The sequence below is a fragment of the Podarcis muralis genome, chromosome 11 (genome assembly GCF_964188315.1).
Source record: "Podarcis muralis chromosome 11, rPodMur119.hap1.1, whole genome shotgun sequence".
Classification (NCBI taxonomy): Eukaryota; Metazoa; Chordata; class Lepidosauria; order Squamata; family Lacertidae; genus Podarcis; species Podarcis muralis.
Window position 1 is genome coordinate 4,916,116 of NC_135665.1, and position 16,144 is coordinate 4,932,259.

The window sequence follows — 16,144 nt, forward strand, 5'->3', positions numbered from 1 at the left end:
GTTACCCCATTAGCATTATATTCTCAATTAAGCCCCACAGTCCCAATATGTAATCTGCTTTCATATACAAACAATTAAACAGTCCTATACGTAGTTATTCAATCTAGTCTGAAGGTCCATACTACTTTTTTTCCAGCTGCCCTTTTAAATACTAGTATTGATGACCACCACTTGATGGATGACCTATGATTAAAGTGAGCTGAATAGACAGGTTGTGAGAATTCTGTATGTACATACTCACTTTTATTACAAGATCCCAGTTCTTTTGCTTTCGCCAGTGGCTGCATTGGCATGTCATGCTAAACAAGTCATGGCTTTGCACAAGTGCATGAACATGCTGATTCCAATGAGCCTCCTTGCTTCTCCTTGGGCTTTTAAGTAGATGCAGCATTGCAGCTCAACCAAGCTTTGGCTTGGTGTGTCTGAACTGAGGGATGTATTTAAGGTGTCTCCTCCTTACGCCGTTGCCAAGATTTGTCCTATGGTTACATGTTGTGGTTGAGGAGGAGAAGCCTTAATCATCATCCTAGGTTTGGGCAAGAAGCCAAACCTTGGCTTAGCTGCCATTCAACATTGATCTAAGGCTAATGGAAGAGCAAAGCAGGTGTGAACACCTCTCTGGGAGTCAGTGGTTATGACATGAAAACTAGGTCATTATATGGAAGTTTAAGAGAATGCTGTTTTGGTCAGTGCAAAGGTAAAGGGCCCCTGACAGTTAAGTTCAGTCGCAGACGACTCGGGGGTTGTGGCGCTCATCTCACTTTATAGGCCAAGGGAGCCAGCGTTTGTCCGCAGACAGTTTTTCCAAGTCATGTGGCCAGCACGACTAAACCACTTCTGGTGCAACAGAACACCAAAACCAGAGCAACGCCATGGAAATGCCGTTTACCTTCCCACTGGAGCGGTACCTATTTACTTGCCCTTTGATGTGCTTTCGAGCTGCTAGGTTGTCAGGAGCTGGGACTGAGCAACGGGAGCTCACCCCATCATGGGGGTTCGAACTGCCAACCTTCTGATTGGCAAGCCCTAGACCAGCAGCAACTTCTCACCTGCACCATCTCAGGGGTAGTATGTTGGAAGCCTACATAAAATATAACTAAACATGGCCCCCTTTCCCTCAATGCTCACCCCAGGATTCAACAATGACAATAAGAAGACAGCCCAAATAAAACTTTTCTCCATGTGAAAAGAAGTATGGGTGAAAGAACATAATACCCAGGCAGGCCTTCTGCCCACCAAAGAATTACCATCAAGTCAGTGATTTGAAAAGTGATTTGTTTCCCACAATGCCCTTGTAAAACAGTGCAGGAATGCATGGCAACAGCTTTGGCATGGAGTTGAAGTTCTCTGGTCTGCTGGGATTGAAGATACGTAATTTGATATTTTCATTTCATCACGGGTAGTATTAAAGATGGTATCAGTTTATCTGAAACTGGGTTTTCATATTTTTTTCCATAAAAGCATATGAAATTGAAGTGTCTTAAAAAAGCTGTCTAGAGAGACAAAACAGCATGACTCTGTAGGATGGATTTAATATGATAGGTGAATCAGGCTGTGATTCTAACCAGTTATTATGGAGTCAGCTCCACTGAACACAGTGGATCTTGCTTCTGAGCAGCTATGCATTGCATTGTGCTGTGAATATAGCAAATCAGTTTTCTTATTTTGCTTCTCCAAATTACTAGATGCTAGAAGTAACTAGGATTAACCATTAAAAGTGATAGGATATTTTGATAGATTAGTTTCTGTCAAATTAAGGTGTCAAATTATTAGGCTTGGCATTATATCAGCATATGATTAATGTTCGTTATAGTACACTCTTGGAATGTAAAATAAAATGTGGGAGAACCTCTTCGCATTTGATAAGAATGCATAATTAAAAAGTGAAATGTTACTTGGTTTTTATGTGAAATCAATCACTTTAATTGGAAAGAAGTATCCCTTATTTCTATTGGTAATTGGGCTCTTGATAATTTTAAATCAGGATTCATGACAGTTTGTGATAAATTGGCTCTTTTTAGGCTAAAAGAAGCTCAGAAGTTATAATTACCCATGGATTACTCCTGGATGGCTAGATCAAAGAGATGGAAGGAGACAGAGAGAAAAGCTGTTTAGTACATGAAGATTTATTAGGTTTTTAAGCAGCTAAAGAATTAAGTGTGTATTCGTAGCAAAAACAAAAGCTTATGCAGCAACTGAAATCCCAGGGAAAAATGGGTCTTGAAGGACCAGAAAGATAGAGAGAGGTAAGGGGTATTTTAGGCCATGCATTAATCTGCAAACATTTGGGCTGAGGAAATTATGTGTAGGGGATTTAAGTGTGTGGAACTATTGTAGCAGGAATTGCCAGTAAAATGATTAGAGCCATAATTTAGCTAAATCAGAGCTCTTGGGTTTAGTTGTCTCCCTTTGTTTTCAAAGCTTAGGATATCCATAGCTGTATATGCTTAAAAATAATATGCAAATATTTGTTTGAGTGGGTAGAGATTAGGTATAATGGAAGGGGGTGGGAGAGGGCAAAGTCCACCACATACCTGACAGCTCTAGTTGGCAGTCAGCTACAGGCAGCTGCAATTCAACAACCCCCCACTCACATCAGTTATCCCTACTTATACTGTATGTTGATGTAAATACGTTCTGGAGCAACAGGCAACTAAAAGATAGTGTTTCCTCTTGGGAGTCCTTACTGCCTGAAGGCAAAATTGCCAGGTATAGACTTTAGATACTAGAGCAGTTTGATAGAGAATTCATTATGCATTAAATAAACTATAGTTAAACAGTAACCTGCTACATAATGGACGTTAACAATCCGTAAATGATGCAATACACTCATGAAGCAGAAGATCACGGTCTATTTCATGGAAATAATGGTTTGCTTAAGGCACAAGCAAGGCAAGTTCTAGATTAGTCAAATCGCCAAACTAGGCATGATGGTGGTGGCAGACACATGTGATACAAACTCACCCAGTAAGGATCTGGTCATTGGTCCTGCTGGCCATATCTTTATGGTGGCCTGTCCCGCAAGTGCAAAGAGACTCTGGGAAGCTGAAACATCCCATAAACTACCACATTTCACACAGCACCAAGTCTCTGGGGCCTTGGCTGCTCCACTTTGACAAAACTTTGACTCTGTGCATCCCATATATGTACACACACACCCCACCCAGAATCCTGGGACCTGTAGTGCACTTCAGAGCTATAATTCCCAATATCCTTAAGAAACTACAGTTCTCATGAACTGTTTTCGGGGGTGGGAGTGAAGTTGTGCTTTAAATATATGGTGTGTACAGAAACTCCCAGCAATGTTATGCTTGGTTATTTCTTTTGCTTTAATTTGAAATTAAACCTCATTTTTAAAAACTGGTAAGTAACATTGCTTTGTGCACAAAACAAAGTAAGAAAAATTTCACTCACAGCTCAGTTTCAAACATACTGTATGCCTGCAATATCTGTGGGCCTTTAATAGCACACAGAAGAGAGATTCAAAACCCTGACCTTCGAGGTTCCTACCTCCCCTTTACCTCCAAGTAATTTTCAGGTTACCTCCTCACTACTACCCCAAGCACTCTGCTAGAGGCCGATCCTCCAAGTCAGGGATTTTTTTTAAAAAAACAACAACAACAACCCCAAAACCTCAAAGCCACACACTCTTCCAGTTCCACACACATTTAATACTTCTATTTGAACTCAAAGAGAAACTCTGCAAGTATTTATGTCAGTCAGGTCTCTGCAGCACTCTGCAATTCCAATCCAACACTATGGCAAAGAGGTCCTTCCTATGTATCTCTAAGCCAAAGAATTGGGACAGGAAAAGGTAGCTGTATGAAATGCAGGATGTTGCTGCAACTTAGTTTGCTGGTAACCCCATGAATCTGGCTGAAGAGAAAGGAGGGACAACAGCTTCTGCTCATTGATGTTTGCTAGGGAGGTAAGTGGACACATGCACATAAACGAATGTCTCTCAACTCAAGTTTCTGGAGCTCTCACCACAGAGAGAATATAGGAGGTCCACCTTAAACCAGATGCAGAAAATAAACACTGTGCTTTCTTAATGATTTCTTTGCATGCAAAACATACAGACATTCCAGTCATGGCAGCAAAGTGCAAAGTCACAAATAATAATAATAATAATAATAATAATAATAATAATAATAATAGAGATGGGAAGTTATAAAACAATATGCCTGCATTGTGTATCTAAATAACAGAGAAATGTTTTTTAAAAACAACAAGCCTGAATTTTGCTGGGCTTTTGGAAGGCGGTAGTCTCATAGAAAGTGTGATAAACCAGTTCTCTGCTGTTACCAGTACTTTTTTTCCTCTAAAAAATGTTTAGGGGTACTCTCCTTTTCCTACTCATATTGAAATACTGCCCCTCAATGAGGCCAAACTTAGATTCACAAAGTGTTTAGGGGTATGCCCCCCCCATAAAAAAGCACTGGCTGTTACTGATCTAACTTCTGTAACCCTTACTTTGGCAAAAGTTGATCATGCACCTGTAAGACTACAACTACAGAGCTCCAAGTCTGAATCCATTCACTAATCATATTACATGTGTTAACAGGAAGGAACTGGCCTTGGCCTACTCTGAACCACAGAGCCCATTGCTTGCTTGGATATTCTGAAAGCCCCAGGCTGACAAGGCAGACCTACATACATGCAGTTCCTACCAAAATGAGGAGGGTAGTGGTAGGAACTCTGGTTACAGTCCCACTCCATTCACATGTGGACTGAATGCCTGGTCTGGAGCATGAAAAGAGGGCTACAAGGATTTCCAGCTATCCGTGTCCTAAACATTGACTCAGCCAGTGTGGTGTAGTGGTTAAGAGCGGTAGTCTCGTAATCTGCTGGGTGACCTTGGGCCAGTCACACTTCTCTGAAGTCTCTCAGCCCCACTCACCTCACAGAGTGTTTGTTGTGGGGGAGGAAGGGAAAGGAGAATGTTAGCCGCTTTGAGACTCCTTAAAAGGAGTGAAAGGCGGGATATCAAATCCAAACTCTTCTTCTTCTTCATTGTTATGTACTAAGCTTGGATCCTAGAACAATAGGAAGGTAGGATCCTAGAATGCAGCACCCTGATTGGCCTGCAGGAGCAGCCCAATCAGGCCCCAGGAGGGAAGCAAAATCAGCCAATCAGGCAGGACCCATTGTGTAAATAATGTATATAAAGCCAGAAGTTTTGGGGGAAATTCATTCACTGTTTTACGAGCTGCAATAAAGAGCATGAAATCACTACGCGACTCCGAGTATACTTTACTCATACTGAGGAAATTTTAGGGGACTGAGCTTTGCTGCAACCTGGAAGACAGTTTGTGTGACGAAGCTTCCCCATCACTTCATTTCTACACCAGGAAACACTACACTTAGTTAATGCTGTTAAGACATAGGCACTGAGACTGGAAAATGTTGACTGTATACTAAGGTTACCAGATTTTTTTCAATGAACCTGGAGACATTTTTCAACTTCCTACTAAATAGATGGATTTTGCTAGGAGACTGGTTTGTAGATCCAGGGACTCTCCCCGGGAAACTGGGACGTCTGGTAACCTTACTGTATACCGGGGAAAAAATGCTAGAAAACCTTCTGTTTAACTCAGGTAGTGTAAACTGCTTTGTTAAGCAGTCACAAATAATGAATGACAGCAGCAATTTCCTGAAACCACTGGGATTGTGCTCAAATTTTGACAGAATGCTAACTATCCACTTTAAGTGCTATTACTTCTGCTATTTCTCAGCAGCTTTCTGGATATGCACCACACTTTTACAACCCTAAGATGTGCTGAACATTATGTCAAAGACATGGAGTGATGCAGGGAGACACACACTTTCTTTTTACACTATATACGGCAACACTATTTCCCAAAGAAAATCCCTTCCCCAGAAAGCTGCAATTACTCTGTATGATAAACCATAAAGGTGCCCTCATGAGGGGAAGTCATCAGGATGCAGTTTCTAATCAGACTGCTGTGCAATATGGAGGTTTATTTATCAACAACAGTATCTTCCTGTACTAGTTAGCAATTATTGTTATTAAGGTAAAGGTAAAGGTACCCCTGCCCGTACGGGCCAGTCTTGACAGACTCTAGGGTTGTGCGCCCATCTCACTCAAGAGGCTGGGGGCCAGCGCTGTCCGGAGACACTTCCGGATCACGTGGCCAGCGTGACATCGCTGCTCTGGCGAGCCAGCGCAGCACACGGAAACGCTGTTTACCTTCCCGCTTGTAAGCAGTCCCTATTTATCTACTTGCACTTGGAGGTGCTTTCGAACTGCTAGGTTGGCAGGCACTGGGACCGTGCAACGGGAGCGCACCCCGCCGCGGGGATTCGAACAGCCGACCTTTCGATCGGCAAGCCCTAGGCACTGAGGCTTTTACCCACAGCGCCACCCGCGTCCCAATTATTGTTATTACTATATTTTATATTTTTTTATCCGCCCTTCACCTTAATGTTCAGGGAAGGTTACAACCATTTAAAAATACAATATTAAAAGCAGTGAAAACAAATTACAGTCAAGGGAACAGAGTTGGCCCTAAACTATATCTCTCAGACAGCAAAGGCAAAGAGGTGCATCATCAGTGTATGAAAGGCCTTGGTGGGGCTGACACTATTTTTCTTTCTTTTGCTTTAGAGGAGACAAACCTTTAAAAAGTTTTGAGAAAAGAAAAAGGGACTCACTTCTTCCTATCCTGCAGCCTGACCAGTCTCCTTCCCCCCACCCAGCCCTGCTTTCCATGTGGCAATGATGGCAGCTGCCTTGATGCCTTCATTTTAGAAATTTATTACAAAGTGGATCTGCTGCTGCAGGTAGCCATGCCTGCCATCTTCATTTCCTAGAATGCTTCTGAGCCCATGTTGTTGGGTCCGAATGTAAAGATGAGAAGCACAGCAAACTGGAGAATGAAGATGAAAGGCCTCACTGTCTGGAGCATCACTCTGTGTGCCCACTCAGTAAAAAGTTAAAAAGAAATGGAGGAAAAGACATAGCAGCAACTGCTGCTGAAGGAGGGGCCCTCAGATCTGCATCCCATAGTCCAGCTCTGTGTTTAGAGGTATGCACACCATACATTTAAAGTTCCCCAAAAGAATTCCAGGAACTGTAGTATACCCACCACAGAGCTCCATTTTATAGCACCCTTAACAAGCTACAGCTCCCATGTTTCTTGTGTGTGTGGTGCTTTATCTCTATAGCAGTGGTGTCCAAACTTTTTTCAAAGAGGGCCAGATTTGATGAAGTGAAGGGCTGTGAGGGCCGACCAAAGTTGTTAACCTTTGTTAGGATTGAAGTTGTTGAGCTTTTTTTAGGGTAGGAGTTGTTGAGGGTTTCGGATTAGGCCCCCAAAGCGGACTTTGGACATGCCTGCTCTATAGCATGGATGCAGCCAAAATCACATGAACCTCCTGTGGTGGAATGAGCTTCACAGTTAGGGTGCAGTGACCCGGGGCAGTATTTTAGGTACTCTGGACCAAAGCCATTCAGCGTATTATAAATAATAGCCAACTCTTTGAATTGTGCCTGAAAGAGTATTGGTAAACTAGTGCTGATGCTCCAAAATGGGCATCTTGGCTGCTGAATTCTTGACCAACTGAAGATTTCAAAAGCAGTTCATATGTAGTCCCATATAGAGTACATTGCAGCACTCTAGTCTTGGTTACCATGTAACCATGGCATGTGTTACTGCAGCTATGCAAAATTCTGTGCTGACTATAGTTTATTCTTTTTAAAAAAATGATTCTTCATGGCTGCTACTCAGTTATAACAATCTGTCAAAGCCTGAGCCTTGCAGAAGCTCTTTGAAACATTGTGGAATTCTGTCTGCAGGAAGGCCTGTCAATAACCACCCTCCTTGCAGAGCTTGTTTGCTTCGCTAGATTTGTAGGCCAATCATTCTTGAAGTTTTGCAAGAGATAATGATCAAAGCAAGGCTAGGTTCTAACATCCTTTGCTCCTTTAGGAATCTGGGGAAGCCCTCCTGCTGATACATCTGAGAAACTGATATGAATCTTCTCATGCAACTTCTGGATCAATAGTGGATACCGAAGCTCCAATTTTCAAGAGCAGTCTATTACAGGTGGTCTACGTTCCTGCTGTGTTTCACTATGTGGCAGCAAAAGATAAATGTCCTAACAATGTCCTCTCTACGTGAAGAATAGGATGTAATATTTAAGATTTGGGTCAGGGTCACTCAGGATTATTTGTTATCATAACACTTAAAAGGCTTCACCAATCCCATAGTTTAGGGTTTCACAAAGGGCATATAGGCTCTGCTTAGCCTTCTCCATCCTTAGTTAATGATTGGGGGAAAATAGTGACAATGTAACAGGAAGAGCTGGGTATGTTTTTAGTGTCACCCGGCTGCCACACAGAGCTCTGTTATAAATGAGTTCAGACACCAGTCTATTGATTTTAGGGCAAGCCATACAATGACAGACATCTTTAGAATAGTTTGGGAATGTACTCCCAGGTGTTTGATAATAGACTGATTTCTCCCAGGTCACATATGTCAACAAGACATAAGATCCGTGTTTAGGAAAAGGATTTTCTGTACTGCGTCTCTCTCTTTTCAGGTTGCCATCAATATTAGATTGTTCCACCCCCGCTCCCCCTTCTCTTCTCCCCCAACCTTATACATTACTGATTCTATGACTTGAAAAAAGAGATGTTGCACATACTTTTGTAACCAAAGAAAATATTTTAATATTTTTTTTTAAAAAATAGATTAGATTGTTCATCAGCTGAGCTTAGCAACAGTGTGGTTCAATTCTCAGCTTGCCAGGCCAAACAATTACGAGAACAGTTATTAGCCAGCAGCCTCTTTGGAGCTTCCTCCTACAGTCACAGACTGGTTGAAGTAATGGCTCATATTGGGCTTGAATTTTTAAAAACAGTCCCAGGATGTCTGCCGGAAAAAACTGCATGCTCCTTTATGTATTACTATGTGTTATCTATATATATTGCAAGGATTGTTCCATGTAATTGTAGATCCTTGGGTCTTTTTCTTTCCTTTTTGTTATATACTAAGCTTGGATCCTAGAACAATAGGCAGGTCGGATCCTAGAATTCAACAACCTGATTGGCCTGTAGGAGCAGCCCAATCAGACCCCAGGAGGCAAACATAATCAACCAATCAGACAGTACTCATTGTGTAAATGATGTACTGTATATAAAGCCAGAGGTTGGGGGGGGGGGGCAGGGCAGCGGAATTCAATCACTGTTCCTATGAGCTGAAATAAAAAGCATGAAATTACTACTCGACTCTGAGTTTATTTCACTTTTCTTTTCCTCCCCCCCCCCCCCCGTAGAGTAGCATTTGAGCCTTTGAATAGTACTTTTGGAAATGACTAATCGTGGCAAGAACATGAATATGCATGTAAGAGATGGGGAGGGGGAGGGGGGAATTTGTGGCTCTCCAAATGCTGTTAAGACTCCAACTCCCCTCAGCCCCATTCACATTGCCATTGGTCATGTTGCAGGAAAAATCCGAGGGCTCCCTTGGACAAAACAAAGACACCAACCAGGATAAGTTGGAGCAAAACAGCAGCCTGTAGGCTTGGCCTTTATTGAACTGATGCATCAGTGTGTTCCCCTCACTTGCAGGAGAGAGGAAAGACCCAGAACAATGGGCTGCAAGACCTTATAAAAACTTTTGAAATTCCCCTCCTCTAGGTCAAGCCCACCCCCAGAAACATCATGCATACGTTACAGAAAGGAGGGGTTGAGGGAGGAGTTGTGGTGGTAACCTGAGTGTCCTGTCACCTGGCTGGTTCCTCCTTTCCCCCTCCCCATGAGTACTTTCCAGGTGACAAAGGGGAGTTTGCAGTTTCCTGCCCCCCAGAGGGAAGATCTGATCATTGTCCTTTGTTTCAGTCTGTGCTGAATCCACTACCATATGCAAGTTCTTTGTCATTTTGATTGTCTTCTGTCTGGGATTATCAAGGCTGACATAGCAACTGGGCAGGGCCCCTGTGGATGTGCTGGTATGCTGAAGGGATCATGGCTGACCAGAAACCAAGCCACCCTCCTTTGATAGTAAATAAAATGGAACAGTGCAAATCCGATGTACAGTATGGTTGATTTTCTATGAATTTATAACAGAAATGTGGCGTATGTAGTGTGCGAGTGTGAGTGTGTGTGAAGTTTGTGCAAACAGAATGATTGGGGTGGGGGGGTTCCTGCTACAGTTAGGGATGCTATGAGCTGGAGTCCAACCATATCTGGAGACCACAGGTGCGCCATCCCTGCTGCACATGGAACTTGTATAGAGGGGAGGTGAACAAAATACTTAAAAATCTAAAAAAACCCTGAGAAATAAAATGTACATTAAAAATGATTAGGATGTTTCTGTGTGCATTTGTGGGATGATGGTGGGAGTCAGGTGTCTGCAACATGTTGCTGCTGTTTACCACTTTTGAGAAAGATAGTTGGGGCAGCCCAGCGTTCTGTAGGTGATGGTCTTCAGGAAAGGGCACAACTTCCAAAGCATCTTCCAAACCAGCTTATCTGCAGTCTGGATGAGCTTGCAAGTTGCTCAGCAAATGGCCTCGCCACAGGGATTGTGATCCGGGGTGGAACTCTAAGCCTAGAAGTGGGTACCCCCCCCCCCCCACAGATGATACAAGGCAACCGACACATTTTCTTGTTTACATGTTACATTAAGCCAAACCGTGGTGAATGAGCAAACATGCAAGTTCCCGGAGAAGAAGTCGTGGCCCCTTTGCTCCTGTTTGTTTTGCTGCTGTGCTAGGATAACCCACGGTTTGACGTAGTGGGTCATCCAAACTCAGGATTGTGCTTTTTCTGGGAGAGCTAAATCATAAACTCAGGCTTGGATAACACACTAAGCCAAACTACAATTTAGCTCAGTGCAGCATAGCCGTAAAAAAGAAGCAGGCGCAACTTCCTCTCTGGGAGACTGCATATTTGCACTAAGCCACTTGTTACATGTGAACAGGAACATTATGTCATGGAATACACTCAGGCTAAGACGTGCACTTAAATAGTTACAAGATGTTCCATGGCCTGCTGTAGTCTGTTTAATTGTGTGTATGTATATAGATAAAATCAAAATCTTTTTATTAAAATAAAAACATGAAGTTGATATTCTAAATATTTCTATGGCTTTCTATTTACCTAATATAAGTAAAAAAATTAAATAGTGTGGCTCCCAGATAGTAACAACTAGGTACCTGTGTCCCACCTGAATTCCATCCCTATTATTGTGGTTGGGCCACCTGCCACCTTTGAACAGCTTTCCATACAGAATGCACTGCAGTCACAACCACCACTATTTAGTATGCCAAATGACTGTTGATCATTAATTAATTCTGAATGTAATTAGTATACAATTACAGAGTTTATAAATAAATAGTATTCTGGCAGATTGGAAGCTCATTTGCTTTGATTAGTATAATTGCGATGCACAGGCACATAAAACTTGTACACTGTAATGAAATGATTCACCAGATATGACACATTTTAATAACTAATAATATTAGAGTTTTATAGGCGAATATTTTAAGTTACTTTTAGTAATATTGATAGGATTAATCATGGGTGCCGTTATGTCATTGCTTGATGAGATCATGCAAATTCAGCTATATGGATGACTGTAAAATGCAACATTTAAGAGATCTTGGCTACATAAACTATTGCAAAATATAATATTTCAAGTTAAGCTAGTAATAATTAATGTAATTGTTTACTGAGAAGCGGAACAGGAAAAATCAATTTTGAATCTCTTAGGCAGGCAGCCATAGATCTTTTGCATAGATTTTGTGGAGCCTGGGCTCAGAGTTGTTCTGATACCATCAGATTTTAGCTCTAATTTTTTATGGGATTTTAAACACTTTGTGCATGGTGGGTTGTTGTTTTTTTTACGTTCCTAGTGCTTTCTGTAACCATTTGATGCTCTTTTCCAAAGACTTGATTTTACCATCCGCTATTCAAACTACAAACGCATGAGGGAGACAAAGCCTTAGGTAATGAGGGAAGTAATTGCTGTGCTCTGAAGCCTGCAATGTAATTGCTGTAATTTTAGCCAGAAAATTATTAGAAATCTTGGGGAAATTTTGCATACACTTTCCTAATGTAGGTATGATGAAATTAATCTTTTTAAAAAAAAAAAATAGTATGCATGTTCACCTGAACGTGCCTTTTTACTACTGATCAAATATTTGGGTATACATTAGTATTTTTAAGAAAGACAAATTTTGTATCCCCTTCATCACATCGAATTTAGCCTACAATCCAGCATTGATTTCAACTGGGTTAAGCATTTAAAAGTACTTTGGAAGCTCACACCATAACTGCTAGGAATCAGGCACCAGCAGAAAAACTATGTTTGGAAAACATGATTATTAAAGCATATCAGATTGGTGGTTCTCTGCGAGCATGATTTTAAGAAAACTGTGATTGCTTGTGTTGGCTATTTGCAGTTCAGTTGCGCTGCAGAAAGCTTGCTGGGGAGACCACACAATACAAGGAACTCAAAAATAACTTTGTTGTTGTTTAGTCGTTTAGTCGTGTCCGACTCTTCGTGACCCCATGGACCAGAGCACGCCAGGCACCTCTGTCCTCCACTACCTCCCGCAATTTGGTCAAACTCATGCTGGTAACCTCGAAAACACTATCCAACCATCTCGTCCTCTGTCGTCCCCTTCTCCTTGTGCCCTCCATCTTTCCCAACATTAGTGTCTTCTCCAGGGAGTCTTCTCTTCTCTCTTCACGATCTGTCCTTCCAGTGAGCACTCAGGGCTGATTTCCTTAAGAATGGATGCATTTGATCTTCTTGCAGTCCATGGGACTCTCAAGAGTCTTCTCCAGCATCATAATTCAAAAGCATCAATTCTTCGGCGATCAGCCTTCTTGATGGTCCAGCTCTCACTTCCATACATCACTACTGGGAAAACCATGGCTTTAACTATACGGACCTTTGTTGGCAAGGTGATGTCTCTACTTCTCAAGATGCTGTCTAGGCCTGTCATTGCCCTTCTCCCAAGAAGCAGGCGTCTTTTAATTTCGTGGCTGCTGTCACCATCTGCAGTGATCAAAAATAACCATCTGCAGTGATCAAAAATAACTTTAACAAGGTTTTAATAACAAAAACAAAAACCCCTTTTACACTAAATATAACAAGCATGACCCAACCACCAACCCACCCCCCAGGGTAATGGGAGAGCTAGGCGCTGCTTCTTATATACTATACCCAACTGCTGACACAGCTTAATCAACGCAACTTAGCAGCACCTGCTATACTGTTTCACAGCTGTAAAACTGGGTCTTGTTATTTGCTCTGGCCCTTAAAGACATACACATCTTGTGGAGCAATAATGAACCTTCACATTTAAAGAGACCATTCAACAGCCTGACCTGCTCATTCATTGTAGTTTAGAGCCAATGTCCACTGCTCCTTCATTGTTTCATTCCATGCCAGTGCTTGAGGGCTGCTGATGTGTCCGGTGCAGAAACAGTGATGAAGCAGATGTGTGGAGTTACTTCAAATGCAACTGTTAATGCCATGGAGACATGTGTGTGCATTTGGCTTACACCTTTCATCAGTAGTGATTGAAATCTCTCCCCCCCCCCCCCAATTTAGGGACATATGAAGCTGCCTCACAGCAAGAGAAACCACCGGTGCATCTGGCTTGTTACTGTCAACACTGACTTCCCTTTCGTCCTGTCCTTCTATCTGACACTTAAGAAAGCACCCTCTCCGTTTATTTGGGTGGGGTTTTGGGGTGTGGGGGTGTGCCAATTGTATTTATAAATGGTCTGTCCCATTTGAATCAAGTGCAAATGGCAACCTTTATTAAGACAAAGACCAAACAAAAACAACCCACCTCAAACTAGATGATAAAAAGCTGTTGGAAGTTCAGGTCAGGCAGATTTCAGAGCAGTTTGTTCCTAATGCTTTTTAATCTGATTTGTAGCCTAACTGGAAGCTGGTTGACAGATGGAAACATGCAAGTTGGTTTCTTTTTTCCACTTCATGATGTGTTGAAACAGTTATTTTTCATTATGAAAACATTGCTCTGCCTCTGTGACATTTTCTTCTCTTCACACTGGGCATTCACTGAGAGACCTTTTTTTTTAGAATGGAAATATCCAAATTAATTTATAATCTAAATACCTAAATTGTTATAGAATGGGAGGGAAATCAGTAAATGGGACTTTTTTTTTTAAGGCAAGGGGCTTTAGACATAGGAATGGTCCTTTCAAGTGGGGGATGTTCTCTGCCTGCATGAAACACCCCTGAGTGAAAAGAATGAGGCTGTTGGTGGCAGTTTGCTATAATAATCCACGTATAGGTTTCATGTATATTTGCCTTTGGGCATTCCTGTATGGAGAGAAATTGGCCATGGATAACTGAATTGTATTTTTCCTTGTGTGTTTCAAATGAATTTGTTAAAAGTTGTGTAGTCATAAATGCTGTGTAATAACTCCTATTAATAGGGTAACAGGAGAAATACTACTGTATTACACCAAAGACCTATGTTAACAATGGTCAAAACCAGTGTCACTACGGTATTTGCAGGGAATTGTGTTTTTGCTTTCAGGCAATAGTATTGCAACTCACACCACGATCCAGGGGCACAGCAGGCTGCATCACTCACAACAGCCGTTCTTCGTATTAAGAGGAAGGAAGACATCAAGACTGATATTCCTGATGCTGTCATTTAAAATCAGTCAGCGTTGCCCCACAATATCAACCAACTTGTATGGTCTTCGAAGCCAAACATACCAGAGAAAGGAACAGAAACAAGTTAGCAGGGAAAGAAATATAATAACATATACGGCACAGTATTCTGCACCTTGCACTGATTTATTAGTGTGTCACTGACAGGAAACCACGTGTGTTAAGCACACTTTTCAAAACAGCAGCACGTGCTTCACTGACTCCTTTAGTTTTTCATAGAAGGAGCTGCTCTTTGTGTTCCAGATTGGAACTGTGAGCATAGAGCTCCCTTATGACAAATGCCCCCAGCTGCTATTTGCCCCAAATGCATTATTTTCAATATGCAGCACCTTTGGGGGGAGGCAAAGCAGCAGGTGTTTTTTTGTGTGGAATTATATATGTGTGCTGGTCCCGGGGGGGGGGGGGGTTTACCGTGTGGCGTGGTCTAAGTCTGGTCCTAGGTCGACGGTAAGGAGGCTGTCCGTCAGGGGCGAAGCGAGGTCCAAAGCGAGGAGTCGGGCGTGGTCAGGAACTCAGGAGAGCAGGTCAGGGTGCCGGCAGGAACAGGTAACCAATGATGTTGCTCCCGCAACCTGGGACTGGGCGGGCTGACCTTTATCTCCTCTGAGGCCAGGGGTGGTCCCAGCCCACATGTGACTCACCTCTCCTGGCCTTAAGGCGAGCACTCCTCCTGAGAGAACTTAGTTCCATCCACCTCTCTGCCCTGAGCATCTGCAGCTCAGGAGAGGGCTGGAGGGTTACTGGACCCAGAGGCAACCTCACCTTCCCCTGACAGGGCTGGGAGAGGAGCACCTGCAGGCAATGGGTCCTCAATCACCTCCGGAGCCAGAGCGGATTCAGCTGGTGTCTGCTCCTGAGGATCCAGCACAGGTGAGGGCCCTTCAGATTCAAGCCTCTGGAGTCAGGGACTCCTGCGCAGGCTGGGATTCCTCCGGTTCAGCCTCTGAATCAGATTCCCAGGCCATCACAATATGATTTTTTAGCTTACAAAAATACGTGCATTCTCTCTTTTTTCAAGTTGTGTTTTCTACAGATCAGTTTCATTTGTTATGAGACATTAGTGTTGCATGCGGTATTAGGTTAGGGGGAAAAGAGGGGGAAAGGGGGAGGGGGAATGGTGAGTGGGGTGGGGTCGGGTGGCTATGCTTCTATTCTTTTACTTAGTGTATGTGTGGGGTTTTGTGTCAGTATCACTTGTATGGATTCTCTTACTATTCGCTTGTTGTATTTCCTTGGTGGTGGGAGAGGTTAGGGTGGCTTAGGGTGTGGTTGGCTGTCTTTGGTTGGCTGTAATGAGATGTGTGTGTGTGTGTGTGTGTGTGTGTGTGTGTGTGTGGTGTGTGTGTGTGTGTTTTTGGACCAGGTTAGCCAGATTGATTTGTATTCCGTCAGCAGATTCTTGTTGCTGTCTTGTTGAGCTATGTTTGTGATAAAGGGGAGCCATACTGGGG